Consider the following 16,306-nt stretch of genomic DNA (forward strand, 5'->3'; position numbering starts at 1 on the left):
GTATTGTCAGAGACAGTCAAATCTTTTTTTAATAAATTAAATTAAAAGCTTTTTCATATCCTAAGTGAAGAGTTATTGAAGGTTTGGTTCTGCTCTGGTACAGAACAGTGTGGAGGTATCCGGTGTGGCTTTGAGGAACCACTCAGGGTGTCTGAGTGACCTCCACACAGAGAACAACAGATTGGAAAGGCTAGCCATAGACAGCGCTTTTTGGGTGAAAACATTTCTTTACCTTTAGTTTGACATGCGGATTATTCCTCCACTCTTTGTTCGTGGTTAGGCTGACCTAAATGTCTGATCCCCTCCCCCTCCACCATGCTCTTCTCCTGGGCGCCATATGGCTGAAGATTAGAAAAAGCCCCCGTTTTAGTGCATCCAAAATGTCACATTGTTACAGATTACAGGAGGAAACACTCACAATAATGCTATAGTCTGATTCAGGCTGTTGTTTGTTCTGTATGAGAAACTTTCTGTGCTGCCATCTCAGCCAGAACTCCCTCATATAACAGACTTCTGTGTCTTAGTGGGGAACATTTGCCAAAACAAAGGTGAAAAAACCCCCCAAAAAAAACACTTCAATCAGCTGGTATCACCTACTTCAACACATGTTTGGAATCATTTTAAAAACACCAGAGCTCAGTTATCTCCTTTTTATAGAAGACATTGAGCCTCATTCACTAATATAGACTTAGAAATGTTCTTGCTCTGCGCATAAAATAAGTGCATATACAAAATTCACCGTCCGATTCATGACACATGCGCGCCGGCCAATTTTGTTCTCAACACCTCGAGTATATCAGTGAATCAGAATCATTCTAAATTAACAGACGTGCGCCCGCAACTGTTCCATTTCAATATGAACATTTTCATATTCTTGATTGTAAACTCTTCAATTAAAGATTTTAAGTAAAATAAGGATGAAAAGGCGTCAACTTCTTGGTTTAATACATTTAGTCAATACATTTGTAAATTCATGGTTGAAATTATTTTACTATTAACTATTAAAGGCTTTTTTTACTGAATGTATTTTTAATATGTTGTACATTTAGTTAAAGGGAGTATGTTTATATTTTTTGTGAAAGCAGGTCCTTCATCATTTGTGCGTACGCATGGTCTGAAGAAGTTCTTACTTTGATCGCAGACGAAGAACAAATTCATGTCAGAACGTATTAATTTGTGCATCAAATGTTCGTACTAACGGTTTAAACAACAGATTTGTGCGGACGCATTGTTTGTGAATGAGGTCTGTTATTTTTTACACGGTGGATGACTGTTTTCTCTGTAACTAATGACTGAATCACTCTTTTTATTCAGTATGGAGGCTGCTTGTGTTGTTTTCAAATTAATAATCCAGTTGATATTGGTGAAACCTTTGAGGTGTTTACACTTCATAAATAAATCTGTGGATCACATCTTGGATTGGCTTACTGACGTCACAGCCTTGTTGGTGTGTGTCTGCAGTAAAAGAATCAGTGATCGTTCTGAACATTTTTCCCCAAAATGTCTCGACAACAGACTTTGACCGGATTATTTGGGTAACACATTTAGGAAATTTAGGAGACTTTGAAGCCGTTAAAATACCTGACCCTCTTAACTCTGAGGAACTGGTCCTCCATTGTCTACACCGGTACTTTGATTAATATCAGAAGTACGTTTACCGTAAAACTTCAAATAAAAGCACAGCCCAATCTAATGTCCAGTCCCTTTAACTAGTCTGGTGTTGCTTTTATGACAAATAAATGTAATTCTCAATTAAAGGCCCTGATACATTAAGTGTTGAAATAGTTTGCAAATATTTTTAGATTATGAAAAAAAAAAATGTTTTTTTTTCCAGCTCTTATCAAAACTTTAACAAAACACACAGTATGTGAGTTCCACCGCCAGGGGGCTCTTGATCAAAACAATAACAAAAGATGACGGTGAAGCCGGCGGAGAACGATGGGAGTGATTCTCTCTGCTACCTCACCCCCACCCCCGATGAAAACGAACTCTTGAGTATAGACTGTAGTGAAGACGAACAGTGAAACAGAAACAGAACAGAGAACATGTTTACAGACGATGTATAATTTACATGACGTCCTGTTACAATTATAAATGTAAAGCTGTATCTTGTTTTGATAACTGTTGGAAATATGTGATTATATTAACAGGGTCTCTCTCTCGTTCTCTCTAAGTAGTTTTTTTTTGGTTCAATTCTGAAGGCCATAAATTATTTATTTAACAGAAATTTTTTTTTAAGGATCAAAGGAGGGAATGATCCCAAAAGAAAAGCAATCTGGATTGAATAATTTATCATTTAAACATTATTTAGATATCACATTTGAGAGACAACACTGCAAAAATAAATGTAAAGAGAAAACGACTAGGAACAAAGATTAGTCAGGCCTTATAAATAAAAAAGCGATTATGTGATTTTACCAAAGCAGACTGCTGTTTCCCAACAAATAACTTTTTGTGATGCAACACTGAAGTTTAAGCAACGCAGACGGAATCATTACTGTGGATCAGATCCAAATACACCAGAGCAATACAAAACCTTCAACATCACAGCATGCAGAGACCTGATCCAAAATGAAAAACCCCCCAAAACCGGACCTGATCAGAAAACACCTGAGGATAGAGATCTGCATGTGGTGGGCATAAAGGGACCAAACAGAAACTCAGCGCAGCAGCTTTAACCAATTAACCAGCAGCAAAAAGAGTAAAGATATAAATGTCATTCGTTATCATCTCGCAGTTTGCCCCCCTAACTGCTTCAAAAAACTGTTTTAATAAAGATCATCACTGCTATCACCAGAATAAAGTCCATGAATACAAAACACATACACTGTAAAGTTATCGCTCTTTACTTTGATGTAACCCTCCAATCAGAGTTCATTCATTACATCCTCTTCTTAAAGCTCCTGTGTGGAGTTTTTAGGTGGTGATGAAACAGACTGAAAGTAATACCGCTGCCTCTTCATAAGCCTAAAAAACAAACCAGACCATCAGCATGAAGAATTAATATCTCAGTGTATTTATTTTTAATGCCTGTAAACGCTGCTGCAGGGTCAGTGTCAGAACAAGTGATGCAATGTAAGCTCGAAGCTGGATTTGTTTTTTCATTTACATTTTCAACATGAATTGAATGAATTCTCAATGGTCGATATGTTTGACAGATCAAAGAAAGCAGGGTGAGGTTTATAAGACGACTTACAAATGATAACTATGTAAAGAGATATGACAAACAGCTTTGTCCACAGGGGGCGCCAAAGTTTAAATGAACCAAAGGTTCCTCATAAGACGACAGGGAACAACCTGTCACAATTTACATAACAAACACATTAGCACATCACACCGCAGGGCATGGAGAGGATTTCTGTGACAACATTGTGAAACGTCTCATTTTTACTTTACAGCAGACTTCTTAATTATTCAAAGACAGTTACGTAACAGCTCAAAAGGATTAAAACACAACAGACATTTTAAAGCTCTGTAATAAACCACATTATTGTTCCCAGTTTTTAACAGATCATGTTCAGTAACATATCATGTTCAGTAACAGATCAATAGTAACAGATCAATGTTCAGTAACAGATCATGTTCAGTAACAGATCATGTTCAGTAACAGATCATGTTCAGTAACAGATCAATGTTCAGTAACAGATCATGTTCAGTAACAGATCAATGTTCAGTAACAGATCATGTTCAGTAACAGATCAATGTTCAGTAACAGATCATGTTCAGTAACAGATCATGTTCAGTTAAAAGATCATGTTCAGTAACAGATCATGTTCAGTAACAGATCATGTTCAGTTAAAAGATCATGTTCAGTAACAGATCATGTTCAGTTAAAAGATCATGTTCAGTAACAGATCATGTTCAGTTAAAAGATCATGTTCAGTAACAGATCATGTTCAGTTAAAAGATCATGTTCAGTAACAGATCATGTTCAGTAACAGATCAATGTTCAGTAACAGATCAATGTTTAGTAACAGATCATGTTCAGTTAAAAGATCATGTTCAGTAACAGATCATGTTCAGTAACAGATCATGTTCAGTTAAAAGATCATGTTCAGTAACAGATCAATGTTTAGTAACAAATCATGTTCAGTAACAAATCATGTTCAGTAACAGATCATGTTCAGTAACAGATCAATAGTAACAGATCATGTTCAGTAACAAATCAATGTTCAGTAACAAATCATGTTCAGTAACAGATCATGTTCAGTAACAAATCATGTTCAGTAACAGATCATGTTCAGTAACAGATCAATAGTAACAGATCATGTTCAGTAACAGATCAATAGTAACAGATCATGTTCAGTAACAGATCAATAGTAACAGATCATGTTCAGTAACAGATCAATAGTAACAGATCATGTTCAGTAACAGATCAATAGTAACAGATCATGTTCAGTAACAGATCATGTTCAGTAACAAATCATGTTCAGTAACAGATCATGTTCAGTAACAAATCATGTTCAGTAACAAATCATGTTCAGTAACAAATCAATGTTCAGTAACAGATCATGTTAAGTAACAGATCATGTTCAGTAACAGATCAATGTTCAGTAACAAATCATGTTCAGTAACAAATCAATGTTCAGTAACAAATCAATGTTCAGTAACAGATCATGTTCAGCAACAAATCAATGTTCAGTAACAGATCATGTTAAGTAACAGATCATGTTCAGTAACAGATCAATGTTCAGTAACAAATCATGTTCAGTAACAAATCAATGTTCAGTAACAGATCATGTTAAGTAACAGATCATGTTCAGTAACAGATCAATGTTCAGTAACAGATCAATGTTCAGTAACAGATCAATGTTTAGTAACAAATCATGTTCAGTAACAAATCAATGTTCAGTAACAGATCATGTTCAGTAACAGATCATGTTCAGTAACAGATCATGTTGCAGATGCTTGTATGTGTGTGCACTTTAAAGGTGAAGCCAAATAATTTTGTTGTACAATTGTATAATGACAATAAAGACATTCTATTCTATGTTCAGTAACAGATCAATAGTAACAGTCTGTGGTTTGTATGGGGGGGTGGACTGTTTCCGGGCTCTGAGGGGTCGGGCTCTCTGGAACCTGCCGAGGATTACAGATATTTATTGTTTGAGGCCGAGCTGACCTGCTGTCAGCAGTTTATGTGAGCGTGGTGCACACTGAGCACATTCAGTCTGTTCCTGCAGAGAAGATTCACCTCACTGTGGCTCATCACACAACCAACACATCCGAGACTCTGTAGTGATCGACCTGTCCATGAATAAAAGTTCAGCATTAACTGTGTGTGTGTGTGCGTGTGTGTGTGTGTGTCTACTAGGGTTGTCAAAATACCAGATTTCTTAACTTCAATATGATTCTAGTTAAAATCAAACAATATGTTTACCTGTTTGATACCACGGAAACAAAAATAAAAGTCCTTGGAAGCCAACATTGCATCATTTCCTGTTTTTAATTACGGAAACATTTCAGGCAAACTCCCGCACACTGTCGCTGAGTTTGTCTGCATTTTTGATGGATTCATTCCCCATCTATGCACCTGTTGTATGAATTAAGTGTTGTTTTTTAAGTTATGGTACTTTTCTATACTATCAATCATTAAAAATAACAGAAACTTATCAGAAAAGTCATCAAAAATGTTGACAACATTACTGTGTACTGCAGCACTTCACTCTTGAGTTACGTCACTTTAATCTGACTCAGATCTTTATTAGTAAACCTCGACTATTGTTTCCTTATTTCAGCTCAATCCAACAAAAGCCTCTTTCACCAGCCGATATGAGTCTCATGTTTTATTAGTAAGATGCTCAATTACCAGAGCTTTCCAGAAGTGCTGACATTCAGAAGAACATGAAAACCTTTCTAGCCTATTACTTTCTTATCATCATCAAACTATATTGAACCTAAAGAAGGATGTGAGTCAGTCCGTTAGCTAAAGTTGACAGCAGCTCAACCTGCGGCCCCCTGCTGACAAGCATCAGAGAAAAGTTGTTCTTTAACGTGAAACTGCATTTTTTAAGTGTTTTTACCTGCAATCATCAAGTTGTGTGCTGTTGTCCTGGTAACAGATGATATATCATATAGCACTCATGATATCCATCAAACACACCCAAAAACTGTTTCCTGCTCCGTGCAGTTCGCTCTTGTCTTGTGTCTGAATGTGGAGAAAAGCTCTCTGCACCTTCACTCTGCACAGAGCTGCACTCTCACGCTGACGGAGCTCAGTTCTGTCCACAGAAAGATGATGAGCTAATAGGAGGGGAGGGGCAACTTTTCAAACTTTATTGAGAGACCACAATTTAAAAAATTTGAAGTTTCACTGTTTCAAAGAAAACTTCCTCCCTGAATGGACGACTCGAAGTAACAACACAACTCACATCGACACTGTTTACTCTGCAGCGCAGCGTTTAACCCTTTGAGCGTGTTTTGTGAATTAGACTTTGTCTGTTTGACTCATTTGCAGGTTTAGAGAGCACAAAAGCATTGACATCCTTTTGTGAATCAGGCCCTCAGTTTGCTCACACGTTGTTGCTCCAGCAGCCCTGTGAACAATGATGCTGCTAATAAACAAACATGCCACTTCTCTCATGGTTTACATCAGCAACTCTGAGAAGCTCAATAGAGAACAGAATGATTGCACATCTGTATCCAGCTGTTTGCATTATGTTTCTCTTATCTCCTGTCGCTGTCATCAGCTGGAATCATGCAGCTGCAGGGTTACAACAAGTTGTATCAAGTTCAAACTGAAACATTTCCACCTTAAGCCATCTTGTTTTCACCTTCACTTATCAGACCTTCGGGGGAAACTGTGTTTATTTGCATTGAGGAGGAAACAGGATCTCTGAGGTCCAACATGTAGCAACACGACATGATGGGAGAGCAGTGATTACAGAATCTGATCATGTTTAGTCGGAGTACAATCATTTCTATAGAAACACTTTGTGAGGCTTAAAGATATCAGCTTTTCTATTAACATGTAGCCTGAATACACAACAAGGCAATGTGAAGGAACAAGAACAGTGGCCGCGTGAGACAGGCAAGAGGCAAAACATGAGGAGGGGGATTGTTTTATTCCTTTTTTGTCTTTAAGAGGATAGACTGAAAACAAATCAGAAGAGGAAGACATTCTAGGCATTTTGAGAATAAAGTAGTTTTTCTCAAAGCTGAATATAACGAGCTGTTTGAATGTAAAAGTTAGATTTAGACGGTGACGTCACTCAGGCTTTGTCAAGTAATATTTACAGTCTATGGTTTAATGTGATGATTGGTCATGTGACCATTTGTATTTAACACACCTGTGTATGTCCTGTGATTGTGCTGGGGGGACCTGAGGAAGCTACAGGTGAAACGCTTTGTTAGCTCACAATAAAATACAGTAAGGCTATTTTTAGTGTGCCACGGATAATGTATTTGTTTTTCATGGTATGTTCCTGTTTCCATGCACACTTGAGAACGTACAGGCTGTGCATGGGGTACCCTGTTGGCAATACAAATGGAATGCTATTTGACTGGAGAATGAATCTAGTTATGTCGGCACATATCTGCGATAAAATCAGCCGATATCGGTACCGCTAATATCGGCCGATATTCTTGTGTGGGGGTGGTGAATCGGTCGGGCTCTAATTCTGTTAGATGACAGAGCATTTGAAAATAACTGATCTGAATGTATAAAACATGATTTGAGGTTTAAAGATGAGAGGTTGATATTTATGTCTACTCAGCTGAAGTCTGAGGAAGAGCATGTTGGCTCAAATCGTCCCTTAATAAATCCTTCAGACGGGAGCTTCTTTGCGTGCAGGTCTTGTTTTGCTTTCTGCTCTGCTCAGACATCACTCCCCTTAAAGAATGAACTTGTAGAAACATGTTTTTCTGACTGACTGAAGTGATCAGTGTCCCTCCCTGTGAGCCTGCTGCCTGCTGTCTCTGAATGAATGTCTCCTGAAACGTCTCAGATTTAAAGGATAGAGGAACATTTCTCTAAAGTCTAAAAACAACACTGACATACCCACATGTAAACTGAGTCACTTTGTGTTTGTTATAATCATTCTCCTCCTCTTCATGTCGTTCAGGATGATTTCTCTTTATGTGACAACAAACACAGAACTCATTCTGAGCTCAAGACAGTTTCATTTGACTCAACATTAAGCTTCAGTGGTCTGAATTAATCAAATTTAAGGGTACTGTCCACAGTCACAGTCCCGTGGCTGGGAGGTGTCAGACAGATTGCATATCCAAAACGCTTTGCAAAAACGCTAAACACAACCACTATACCGGACAGACAAATGCAAACAGGAAACAGCCATAACGGATGTTGAAACGAGCCAACACTACTGTTCACGACGCACACGTAGAAGAAATTGTAAAAGTAAATGCATGCTCATAGAGACAAACAATCGTTATCATAGCTAACTTCTTAAGAAGCACTATGATCTTAAAAATCATTTACGCCGTTTTTAAGATGATTTAATTTCTTACTATCATCAAAGTTTTATAATCTGGTATCCTGATGAATCTAAGGTCATCTTTTTGTTATTTAACAACACACAGTTGCATTTGGTTTAATTAATTTTCATTTGACTGGACATCAATCAGGAGCATGCTCGGTAGTAAATCAGCCACCCTGGTGTGAGGATCAGGAATCATAATAATAATATCTACAGGAGGGAAGACAACAGGAAGCAAAACCCGGGATGCAGGCAGCTCCTTAAGAATAAATGTCAGTCTAAACCTAAAGTTTCAGACTCTAAATGTCTTCATCTTAAATAACCACAAATATTTACAGAATTCCTTTGCACTCATGTATTTTACTTCACCAGCTGCAGACCTTCTAAATGTTTTTTTGTTAGTCAAGGTTTAATTAAAACAACAGCTAAGTTCTAATGTGGACCAGTGTAACATCCAGAGGCTGCAGCTGTTTGTTCAAGAATGGTCACTGTGACTAAACAGCAGAATAATGAGTCACAGAGCTGCTGCAGAGATGAGCTGGACTACAAATCTAATTTACAGATGAAAAAAAAAAGAAGATAGTCAATAAACAATTTATTTTTTGTGAAAGTAAAAACTGTGCTGTAAAAAAGACAATTTTCTGGATTCATGTCACAACATCTGTCACAATAATCATACTTAACCCCATACTGTGCACTTCATCCCAAAAACACAACAGTTGAAATTAAGCAACTTTTCAGATTTCAAAACTAATTTAATGTTGTATCATATCGTCTCCTGGAGGGCATTTTGAGATCAACAAGAAAGAAATGTGAAGTTTTCCTTTAACCCAGCCGAGCCTTTGTGGCCCGCTCTGATCCGGACAGCTAAAGATTTTAGCAGAACTCAACATGAAGCAGATGTTTAATATCTACACTCTGCTCCCAGCCTTTCCATTTCTATAACACACACACACACACACACACTCACACACACTGACACACACACAAGGATAGACCTACCAGATCCTAGAAACCCATTCAGTGCTGTTCCACACAAATCATAAAACATTGTGTCTAACAGAGAATTTTACATTTTCTTTTTAATTGTGAAGAACTTCTCACTTTTGTGTGTTTTTGGGATGATTCTGTAGCTGCCTCAGCATGCACTGTTTGCTTTTTGTCATCAACACTGATTAAAAAGTGTCTGCAGCCCTACAGAAGTTTTCAGCCTGTTTTAGTTAATCGATTTGGTTTCACAGACGACACATGGGTCTGATGGGCTTGAAGTCTAGCAGCAACAGCATCTGCTTTGAGTGAAACATCTCTTATGAATCTCTTGTATTATGAATGTACCTGTCCTGCAGACAGACACAGGGAGAGAGCAGCCGGTGAACACCGTGGAGCTTTTAAAGAGACTTTTCTCTCACGAGCTGGTGGAGACCAAACCTGAGTTAAACAGAGAAACTTTCATCCAACTCAGTGAGGATGTAAGTGTTGCTTTTTAACACTGATTCTCTTAAGCCGTTTTCACACATGCACTCCTAAAAATGTCCAGAGAATTTCAGGAGGACTGCCCCTGAAATCCTCCTGACCTGGTTGTTCACATATGCACCTCACAGCGGGGGGGCTAACTCTGTCAGACAGGAAGGGGGTGAAGGGTTTCTTGAGGCAAGACATGACGTAAAAAGAAAGACGTGGAAATAGTGGATGAAGAGACAGAGTCCACTATACCAGTGATTCCCATAGCGGGGGTCGGGACCCCCCAGGGGGCGCGAGCCACCATGAGGGAGTTTTGACCACTCAGTGCTAACGTCTTAATTACTTGTAATCTCCTTCTAGCCTTTCTTATGATAAATTAGTGTTTACAATAAACGTATGTTTTTTAGATTGTATTCTGTTGCATGCCTTAGCCACCTCCTGGGACAGAGGTGGTCCCCAGTCTCTGGTCCCCTTATTTTGGGGGTATAGCTGAAAAGTTTGGGAACCCCTGCGCTATCCAAGCCATGATGGGAATATGTGCCTTTATATTAATGCTACATGTATACAGTTCAACAGAATCACAATATCAAAGAGTGGAGAAGAACGTACTGGTGAACAGAAAAGATAATGCAGCAGTTTACATGCACAGAGCTCGTACCGGTTGCGTGCTGACAGTCGGTTTGCACTGACTGCAGGGAATAAAAATCAGCACCCACTCGCTCAAGGTTAATTCTCCTGATAACGTCCTTCTGCGTTCTCACATCAGCTCACTCTGACTTCCTGCGCAAAAAATGACTAGGGGGCTGCCAGGGAGAAACTCTGGATGAAGTCTGTTTGTGTTTACACATGCAGCTCACCCTGAAAACTTCAGGAGTTTTTCAGGAGTTTCTCGCAAAAGTGAAAGTACTATGACGGTGTAGTACTTTTGAGTGCTGAAATATAAACCAGCACTCAACAGACACAGCGGTTCTTAATATTGGCCATAGACACCAGACGTAGCTACTTTCTCAACAAAACTGTGAGAGAATTGGGGGATTTCAAGATCTGATGCTTCATGTATTTCACCAGAGAAAAATTAGACCTGGATGTAATAGGAAAAAAAACTGTGGGTGTATGCATCACACTTTCACGTGTATGTGTGCGTTGGGGGGGAGGGGGGGGGGGGGGGGGGGGGGGGGGTACTAAATGATGATTAAGTGTGAAAGACTATTTCAATATTGTTTTTTAGAGAATCAACAAATGATGAAGGCAAATATAATTTCCTTTGCTCAGACTTCAGACCCGTATGTCTGTATAAAACTGTGATAGTTGCATTTATTAGGACAGCTGAAGAGAGACAGGAAATGTAGGGAGGAGAGAGGGGGGGTGACGAGGAGCAAAGGGCTGGGGTTGGATTAGAACCCATGGTCGCTGTGACAAGGACTACAGCCTCTATAGTCTCTGTGTTAAACTAAATACCGCTGGTGTCTGTTGGGAGGCTGCAGCTACATGTAAAAGCTATCACATTATTTCAAAGTGAAGTCATGTTGAAGCTGCAGCCAAAAGAGCATGTGAGAGAAACTGTGACTGCAGAGAGAGAGGATTTCTACAGAGAGAAGTTCACATCATTTTAGTCCTGACAGAGTCACAACAGTCTGACAGAAATACAGGTGCAGATCTGATCTACTTTCTACTTTTTAATTTCTAACTCAACAGTTTTGATCATCAAAAAAAAATCATGTCCAAACTGCACACAACACCTTTAGTTTGAGTGGGTTTATTCATGATGTTTACAGATGCCTCGTTTAACCTTTTTTTTTTTGTTCCTCTTGTTACATTCTCAATGCAATAATAAGATTAAAAATACAACAAAAAAAAAAAAAAATCACATAAAAGCAGAAAATATCGCTTAGAGCCAGTGTTGGATTAATGTAGGCTATATCAGGAGGGGGAGGAAAACACAAGAATGGGGCTAAAAAAGCAAGGCAAGGTTGGAGTTCATAACACTTTTTGGCTGTTATGGTGGCAAAAAATCTGACAAATTTCTGATTTGAAAAAGTAATTTCATTTGTAGGATACAAGCCGAACGAAACCGAGCAGACTTCTTGTTTTGGGTCAGAGCTGTTGTCGTCATGACTGTAATTAAACTGCATCCTAATAATATCTCCACCTCTGTCTCCCAACACTTCAGGCTATTTGATATGAACATAGTCTGTGTAGGCCTGTGTAAAGTGACAGTAATTTCATATTCCCACATGTTCCATCTGTAAAAATGTCATTAAAGTAAAAAGCAGAGCAGACGTACCTCTGAGCTACATGGTCCTGCAGCTCCAAGGCTCCCGATTCCAGGTCAAAACATCAAAATACTCCATGTTTTCCAGGTTTTTTTAAATTTGAATTAGATACTGAGGTTAGTTATTCCTCCGACAATCACACATCCACAGTTTATTAAAGCGTCTTAGCGATTAAATCCGTGCGGGAATGAAGTAGAGCAGAGCTGCAGCCTGGAGAGAGAAAAAAAAGTGTGTCCAGACTTTTAAACTGCATCCAGGAGAAATCCAGCGCAGGGAAACTGATCACAGAAGCGGATAAAAGTGTTGATTTACAGTCATTAGTGTGTTGTGTGTGTGTGTGTGTGTGTTTGTCCGCAGGTATCGCGGTCACAGACTTTGTGATGGGCTTTCATTCGGAGTCTGTCTGCGGCCGGAGGGCGGAGCCTACATGTCCACAGTTTGGTGAGGAGGCTATTTTTTGTGTACGACTCCGCCTCCGAACCATCACTTCCTCCCATCCAAGTGGTGGTGTAGCTCCGCCCACATCCAGGATTTCTATCCCCGCCCACGTCCAGGACATGGTGCTACGTTCAGGACCAGTGGGAACTACCGCTACTCTAGGTTTTAAAATACCACAGACTGAAATTTAAAGAGACAAAACTACGGAGACACTGAAGTCCCAAATGTTGTAAAAAAAAAAAAAAAAGAAGGTATTTTATCTTGTGCACACAATGTACATTTATTTATTTTATGTTGGGGTGCCAAGGGTACTGATCCGACTTTAAAGGGTCGCTTGTTTACTGTGTCCCTTTCTTCTTTTTGGTGTAACTTAATTAATATCGGGCTATACTGTGTTTTGCTGCTATGTCACTATTTCAGAGTGGCTATCTCCATCTGGCTTACCCTCCACTTACCAAATAAGGGTACAGTTGGCTGTGGAAACACAAACAAGTTCAGGGTACCAAAGAGAACCAAACTATACTGAACCAAACCGGACCGCTTGGTGGAAACGGGGATAAAGTTTCAGTTTTTGAATCCCCAGAGCCCCATAAAGCATAAAGTGATTTTATTTATTATGTGCGCACAAGATACTTTTTTCTCAACAAGATATGCGCACATGTTATTGTACACACAATATAATAATGATGTGTGCAGAACATTATTATCTCATTTGTTTAAGGTAATAACTTCCTGCTCTGTGACTCAGGATATGTTGATCTGTGTTTTATGTCACTTGTTACATTGTGCTGCTGCCTGTTTTGGCAGGACACTCTTGTACATGAGAGTTTAAATCTCATTGAGGCTTTGCTTCTTATTTTCTACATATGTGGGTTTTGATAGAATGATTTCACATCAGCCACTTCAGTGGACATAAGAAGGTCATCCCGTACAGCGCCACCCGCTGGCCAGCTGTAGTAAGTGTACGAAAATGTTCTTCCGAATCAGGATGACCAATAATAAAAAGTCAGAAATGTTGTGAAGCTCAGGAGTATCTTACAAATCTAGAAGACACTCCCAGGTGATCTTTTTTTTTAACATCAACTAACAAGAGCAATATCATTTTAAACATGTAATTACTGATTTTATGTTTAGAGAAAATCATCATTAATAACCTGGCTATATTTCAAGAACAATTCATATTAAAATGGAGACTTTGTTGTTCTGGAAAATGTTTGATGTTGAGCTTTTTCTTTTTCAGTGAGTCAATTATTTTCAAATATAACTTGCAGGGTTTTATCCCATCAGATTCATTTAATGTGTTTCTATAGAAAGAGCTCAAGTTTAAACTCAAATCTCTCCATCTCAGCGCACATGTGACAAAATGAAAATGTGTATTAAAAGAAAAAATAAATATACATTTTGTTTATGCCTTTAAAAAAAGAATATTTTTTATGTTACAGTGCTGCATGATGTCACTCATGTGGACAGTTCTGTAACTTCCTCAAAATGATGAATTATTGGTATTATTTTATTATGAATAATAAAAGGAAAACACTTTGCATGTCCACAGAAGTAACAAAAGTATAAAACTGCTCTGTTATTCACTAATTCATGTATGAACGGGTTCATTTCCATCAGGTTATCATTACTTTATACATGTTAAAAGCTTTGTCTGAAGAACTCTTCAGTCAGTGCAGACATACATTTTCATATCCAATTATTTTTCTGTATGTCTCCATCATTCAGCAGAGTTTATGGTGAAGGAGGAGTCTGTTGATCAGTAAATATGTGAAACTTCTCTCAAATGAAGAACATTTTTACAGGTGAGATACCTGTCAGTCTTAAATCTGAATCATTGACAACACAACACAGAGACACAGTATACTCCTTCTCTCCATGGTATAGATAGGAGTACAGTAAGAGAGTGAACAGAGCTGTCACCTAGTGGACAAAAAGTGAACTCACACTTTGGATGACTGCACAGATTACATCACAGGACCACATGAAGGATTCTTCCTCTGAAAACAATACAACAATAGAGAGGATATCCTGAACACAACACACTGAAACATGTGAGCCGTTTCAAAGTTACTCACGTGTTGTCATTTTTATACTGTAACTTATAATAATAATAATAATAACTTTATTTATATAGCACCTTTTAAAAACACAGGTTTACAAAGTGCTTTGACAAACAGCAAAAACAAGAACAAACTAAAGCAAACACAGAAGAACATTAACAACAGCAAGAATATAACAGATGCAAAATACTAAAAATAATGAAATACAATTCAACAGAAAACAACCCAAAGTGCACGATACCCAACAGACATATATAACCCGACCATCACAAGAACCATGATAAGAACCATGATAAGAACCCAGGCAACACAAGAACCATCATAAGAACCCAGGCAACACAAGAGCCCAACAACAAGAGCTGAGACCAAGAGGAACCAAAGATTTAAAAATATGTAAGAAACTAAAAGAGCTGAAAAAAATAAATAAAAAGATAACAGCAATAAGAAGGTAAGAGCAGTAAAAGAAATAGAAACAAGTGGTTAAAGGATCAAAAAGCCCAAAACTATAATATTAATAAAAATACAAAGTAAATATAAATATGAAACATAAATAGACAAAGTAAGTAAGATAAGAAATTACCAAGTTAAAACACAAGAGGAGATTAAGATATGAGCATAAATACGAGATAAGAGCATAAATAAAAGAACAGTAAGAAGTAGAAGAAGATAAAAATAATAAAACCAGTAAGAAAAGACATTAAGAAGACGACATCACATAAAAGCAAGTCTGTAAAAGTATGTTTTAAGAAGGGATTTAAAAGAATTGAGGGAATCTGCAAGTCTTATCTCCTCAGGGAGGTCGTTCCAAAGTCCAGGGGCCCTGACTGAAAAGGCCCGGTCACCTTTAGTTTTAAGTCTCGACTTTGGAACGACCAAGAGGCCCCCATCTGAGGATCTAAGACTGCGGGCTGGCTCATATGGTGTCAGTAGCTCTGTTATATAGCTTGGAGCCAGCCCCATCCGTGCTTTAAAAGTAATGAGTAAAATCTTAAAATCGATTCTAAAACTCACAGGAAGCCAATGTAATGAAGCTAAAATTGGAGTGATGTGATGTCGTCTGTTACAACCAGTAAGAAGCCTAGCTGCTGCATTTTGGACTAGCTGGAGGCGAGACAGTGACTTATTTATGATTCCGGAAAAGAGGGAGTTAAAGTAGTCAAGTCGGGAGAAAATGAGAGCATGGATGATCTTTTCAAGGTCTGGTTGGGTTAGAATTGTTTTAATTTTGGAGATGATGCGTAGATGGAAGAAGCATGATCGGAAAACTGTTACAACTTATTACATGAATCAGAATTAAGGTTGTCAAAATGTTCAACACTTTGTCAATACCACTTGTTTTATAACCATACCATCTCTCTGTTATTTTAATGATAGATAAAGTATTAAAAAGTACTGAAGCTTTTAAAAACTAAATTAGAAGACAGTTGTGTGGGAGAAGAAAAACTGCACGCTGACTAAACATAAAATGTTTGTGAGCAATTTAGACCGTGTGAAGAAGTTTGTCTGCAATTTGTGATATTTAAAAACAACAAATTATCAATATTGGATGTCTAGGACCTCTGTTTGTGTTGCCATGGTATCCAATCAGGTATCAATTTGGCTAGATTTTTACTAGAATCATATCAAAGTTTAA

At 38.1% G+C, this 16,306-nt stretch overlaps 1 protein-coding gene across 4 annotated transcripts in view; it reads right to left on the reverse strand.

Annotated features, from left to right (window-relative positions):
• The window catches only part of pdzd2 (PDZ domain containing 2), a 59,539-nt gene extending 46,954 nt beyond the window's left edge, over positions 1-12,585 (reverse strand). For all 4 annotated transcript variants that reach the window (XM_061037489.1, XM_061037492.1, XM_061037491.1 and 1 more), the window contains exon 1: positions 12,184-12,585. The gene's annotated coding sequence lies outside the window, so the exon portion shown is untranslated. The remainder of the gene's footprint in view (positions 1-12,183) is intronic.
• Between the last annotated feature and the right edge of the window lie 3,721 nt (positions 12,586-16,306).

The sequence above is a fragment of the Labrus mixtus genome, chromosome 5 (genome assembly GCF_963584025.1).
Source record: "Labrus mixtus chromosome 5, fLabMix1.1, whole genome shotgun sequence".
Lineage (NCBI taxonomy): Eukaryota > Metazoa > Chordata > Actinopteri > Labriformes > Labridae > Labrus > Labrus mixtus.